The 5,638-nt window shown below is 35.0% G+C and overlaps 1 long non-coding RNA gene across 1 annotated transcript; it reads left to right on the top strand.

Annotated features, from left to right (window-relative positions):
• The first annotated feature begins 1,042 nt into the window (after nt 1–1,042).
• On the top strand, nt 1,043–5,302 carry LOC147378277 (uncharacterized). Its single transcript, XR_015149771.1, has 2 exons — nt 1,043–1,147; nt 4,956–5,302. It is a non-coding gene; the product is annotated as an uncharacterized LOC147378277 (long non-coding RNA).
• Nucleotides 5,303–5,638: the final 336 nt, after the last annotated feature.

Genomic DNA, 5,638 nt, shown 5'->3' with positions numbered 1-5,638 from the left:
AACTGTGGATAAGGAGGAACTGAGTATAGGAAGGACTAGTTATAAATTGGAGAAGGCAATGGCACCCCACTCCAGTACTCCTGCCTGGAAAATCCCATGGACAGAGGAGCCTGGTAGGCTGCAGTCCATGGGGTCGCTAGGAGTCGGACACAACTGAGCGACTTCATTTTCACTTTTCACTTTCATGCATTGGAGGAGGAAATGGCAACCCACTCCAGTGTTCTTGCCTGGAGAATCCCAGGGACGGGGGAGCCTGGTGGGCTGCCGTCTATGGGGTCGCACAGAGTCAGACACAACTGAAGCGACTTAGCAGCAGCAGCAGCAGTTATAAATTATATACAGATTTGTGACTACATGGAGATTTGGCATCCCCAACCCCTGTTTTGCTTATCATAGGTTTTGAAATGTATTCTACTTTTTTATGTGATGTGTTCTGTGTCCAATAGATTATTTAGCATTGTATGGTTTAATTTCCAAATATTTTGTGGTTTCCTAAACACCATGTTACATATTCCTAATATAATGCCACGTGATCCAAGAACATATTTGGTATGACTTCAATCTTTTAAAAATAACTGAAATTTGTATGGAACAGCCTGTGGTCTGTCTTGGTGAGTATATATATATGTGTGCACTTGTGAAGAAATGTGTATCCTATAATTTTGCATACGATATTTTATAAATATCAGTTAGCTCCAGTATTTATTAAGAATGATGTTCAAATGCTTTTGTCTTCTAATTAATTTTTGATTAATTGTTCTATCAGTTGCTGAGAGATGGACATCAAAATCTCCTGTGATTTAGTAGTTATTTACTTCTTGCTTTAATTTTGTCAAATTTGATTCATGAATTTGAGGCTATTTTATAGGAAATATAGACATTTATAATTATGTCTTCCTGATGAATTGACACCCTTTGTGATTCTGAAATGTTCTTCTTTATCTTTGATAATGTTTTTTGTCTTGTATATTTTATCTTAAAGTATATTTTATCTTCAGTATTCCGTGGTAGCTTAGCTGGTAAAGAATCTGTCTGCAATGCAGGAGACCTGGATTCAATCCCTGGGTTGGGAAGATCCCCTAGAAGAGGACATGACAACCCACTCTAGTATTCTTGCCTGGAGAATCCCCATGGACAGAAGAACCTGGTGAGCTACAGTCCATGCTGTCACAGAGAGTCGGACATGACTAAGCACAGCATGGCATATTTTATCTTATATTGTTAGTCACTCCAGGCTTCTTATGTTTACTATTTGCACTTTGAACCTATTTGTTTAACTCTATTTAAAGTGTGTCTTATATACACAACAGATAGATAGGTTTTATATTTATTCCATTCTCATAATCTGACTTTCAATTGGAGTGTTTAATTCATTAACATTTAACATAATTATTGTTATAGTTCAAGTCTAGAAATTTAATTATTTATTTTCTATTTGGTCTCTTTGCTTTTTATTCCTCTATTTTCTCCTTAATCTTTCTGAATTTTCCTTTTTAAAACTTTTCACATCTTAAGTATTCCTTTTGACACTTTTAACTAATTATTATAAAACTAACAACACCTGTGTTTATTTTTCACAGCTTACGTAGGATGGTTTATCACTTAAATGTAGAATTATCTCAACATAGGCCCCTTTTGCCCTCCTTGACACTCTGTATCTTGTTGTTTTCACATGTATTATACCTTCATACATAAGCAACTCCAAATGATAGTGATAAAACTTCTAGTTCCTGCAAATAAGTTCAGTTCAGTCGCTCAGTCATGTCCAACTCATTGAGACCCCATGGACTGCAACACACAGGCTTCCCCATCCATCACCAACTCCCGGAGCTTGCTCAAACTCATGTTTATGGAGTCAGTGATGACTTCCAACCATCTCATCCTCTCTCATCCCCTTCTCCTCCCACCTTCAATCTCCCCCAGCATCAGGGTCTTTTTCCAGTAAATCAGTTCTTCATATCAGGTGGTCAAAGGATTGGAGTTTCAGCTTCAGTATCAGTCCTTCCAATGAATATTCAGGACAGATTTCCTTTAGGATTGACTCGTTTGATCTCTTTGGTGTCCAAGGGACTCTCAAGAATCTTCTCCAACATTGCAGTTAAAAAGCATCAGTTCTTTGGTCCTCAGCTTTCTTTATAGTTGAACTCTCACATCTATACATGACTATTCGAAAAATCATAGCTTTGACTAGGTGGACTTTTTGTAATATCTCTGCTTTTTAATATGCTGTCTAGGTTGGTCATAACTTTTCTTTCAAGGAGCAAAAGTGTCTTTAATTTCATGGCTGCAGTCACCATCGGCAGTGATTTTGGAGCCAAAGAAAATAAAGTCTGTCACTGTTTTCATTGTTTCCCCTTCTATTTGCCATGAAGTGATGGGACTGGATGCCATGATCTTCGTTTTTTGAATGCTGAGTTTTAAGTCAACGTTTTCACTCTCCTCTTTCACCTTCAAGAGGCTTTTTAGTTCTTCTTCTCTTTCTGCCATAAGGGTGGTGTTATCTGAGTATCTGAGGTTGTTGATATTTCTCCTGTTATTCTTGATTCCAGCTTGTGCTTCATCCAGCCCGGCATTTAGCACGGTGTACTCTGCATATAGTTAAATAAGCAGGGTAAAAATATACAGCCTTGACATACTCCTTTCCCAATTTGGAACCAGCCCATTGTTCCATGTCCAGTTCTAACTGTTACTTCTTGACCTGCACATAGATTTCTCAGGAGGCACGATAGGTGGTCTTGTATTCCCTTCTCTTGAAGAATTTTCCAGTTTTTGTTGTGATACACACAGTCAAAGGCTTTGGCGTAGTCAGTAAAGCAGAAGTAGGTGTTTTTCTGGAACTCTATTGGCATCACCATGTTTTTCATGCATTTTTGCAAAAATATACCTTTTATGCAAATATATGTGTTTAAATAAATTGGGAGAAAATATAGCTTTATTTACCCACATGTTTATTATTTCTAATTCTCTTTATTCTCTCTTGAGTATTCAAGTGTCCTCTGCTATCATTTTCCTTCAACCTACAGAATTTATTTTACACTGTATTTCTGTATCAGTCTGATGGTTGCAAACTCCCTTAATTTTTCATTTACATGAAAAATACCTATAAACCTTAATTCTTGGGGGATATTTTCACTGAACACAGAATTCTTTGTTAATGTTTGTTTTTTGTTTGTCTTGTTTTGCTTTCAGTCCTTTCAAAGGTTTTCTGTTATCTTCTATACTTCATGTTTTTGTTTAGAAGTCTATAATGGTTTAGATTGTATTTTCCCTATGCTTAATATATAATTTTTTTCTATTGTCATTTTTATTTTTTGCAAAATTTTATTTTCATATTAATCTTTAGTATTTGACTCTTATATGCCTAGATGTGAATTTTTTCAAGTGTATCTAATTTAGATTTTAATAGGTTTCTTGCACTAATAGGCTAAGTTTCTTAAGTCTGTGAATTTATATGTTTCATCACATTTGCATACTTTCCTGCCTCTGTTTATTCAAATATGTTGTTATCTCTAGTCGATCTCTCATCCCCTTTAGAGAAAGGAGAACTTTTTTGATCAACCTTCCTTAGATCTTTAAAACTTAGTACATCTTGCAGTCTCTTATCTCTTCTTCTGAGTGGATAATTTCTATACATATAAATATTTATATTTATATCTATATAATCTGCCTTCAATTTTATTTTTTCTTCTATTTCTTTTATTAATAAGTCAAACTAGTACATTTCTTATTTTAAATGTTGTTATTTTTCAGTTCCAAAATTTTCTTTAGAAATTGCATTTGGTTATTTCTTATATTTTCTACTTCTTTTCTAATATTCCTATCTATTTTTTAATGAACATATTTTACTTTACCTGACCACTAAACATATTTATATCAGCTTCTGATAATTCTACATCCTGGTCATCTCAAGTTTTGAACCAGTTTATTGCCTATTCTTAAAACAGAGTAATACAATCTTGCTTCCTGTATGTTAAGGATGAAAATTTTATCCTGAACATTTTATATATTATGTTACGTAGACCATGAATTCTCATATTTCCCCCCAGAGTATGCATGTTTTTGTTTTATTGGGCAATTCAATTGCCTAGACTCAAACTTTAAAATGACATGCAGTGACTATATGGCAGTTCGCCTCTTGGTTCAGGGCTTTCAGCCTTAGCAGAGAGCTGTTTTCCCCACGCAGATGTGGAATCAGCTATAAATCTGGGCTGATACACATGGACTTTTCCCCTCTTTTTTGGCTCTCTCCTTTCTAGGGTTTTCCTAAATCTCCAGCAGAATTTTATTGCCCTGAATTCCTTCCATTGATTTCTCAAGCAAATAGATTTAGACTCTTTTTCCAGAAATGTGCCCCTCATACTCTGCCATCAAGGTCAAAAATTTATGGCCACCCTCAGGGAAACAAAAATAAAACTGCAAAATTTACTTCAATATTTTTTTGTTACTCCTAATTTTGACTTACTTTCAATATTTGACTACCTTTACTTTAAAACTTTCCAGAGCCCTAGATAGTAGTTTAATATATTTTGTTCAGAGTATATAACCCTCATTTGCATAAGAATGGAACCAGAGTTTATAACTTATACTTGTGGGAAGATCCAGTATTCACTCTGTCCTATTGGTAACAGACTCTCTCTTCTATCTATTTTAACTAAGATTTGTAGTAAGAGAAAGTAGAGATGGTATAAAACCTTGTGCTATTTACTTACCTACTCAGGCTAGATCCTATGATTCCACACTGTTGAGATATCCTCATCATCAATGCAAGTATAGGTGATCACTCAACCAGTAAAAAAGATCAATTTATTCATATGTTAAAGTATAATTTCATTGTTTGTACTGTTTCTCAATTTTCCAGTATTTTATTTTCCCTATTGTGTATCTCTTTGGCATAACCAAACCATTTATCTAGACTTCTGATTTTAACATCATTGCTAAATTCATGTTTACTTTAGCAACTCCAGAATTATACTGGGCTTCCCAGGTGACTCAGTGGTGAAGAATCCACCCACCAGTGCAGAAGATGCAGGTTTGATCCCTGGGTCAGGAAGATCCCCTGGAGAAGGAAATAGCGATGCACTCCAGTATTCTTGCCTGGAAAATCCTGTGGAGAGAGGAATCTGAAGAGCTACAGTTTATGAGGTTGGAAAAGAGTCAGATACGACTTAACAACTAAACTATAACAATGACAGAATTGTATTACAATGTAAAAATAATGCTTGGATAATTTTCTGTTATTTCTTAAGATCAACTTCATAGAGTGATATCTATTTTTAAATTTTCAAACATGGCCCCAGACATTGTAAAAGCTGGTAATAATTGTTTTTTTGTATTAACACAGTTTAAGGGGGAAAAAATCTCTTTTTTGTACTTCAATACATCTAAGACATCATCAGTTGTTGTCGTTGTTTAGTGGCTAAGTTGTATCTGATTCTTTGGGACCCCAAGAACTGTAGCATGCCAGGCTTCCCTGTCCTTCACTATCTTCCAGAATTTGCTCAAACACATGTCCATTGAGTCGGTGATACCATCCAATCACCTCCTTATTCTTTTAAGGAACATCAAGAAAGTAGAAATATAGTTAATTTATATGTAATACAGTGCTTTAAAAAATCACTTGAAATTTGTTTTCAACAAC

Source organism: Bos grunniens, chromosome 2 (genome assembly GCF_055505025.1).
Source record: "Bos grunniens cultivar Pamir isolate PY7600 chromosome 2, Bosgru_T2T1.0, whole genome shotgun sequence".
NCBI classification, from domain to species: Eukaryota; Metazoa; Chordata; class Mammalia; order Artiodactyla; family Bovidae; genus Bos; species Bos grunniens.
Note: the sequence above shows the minus strand (reverse complement) of the source record. Positions and strands in the feature narration are given on the sequence as shown.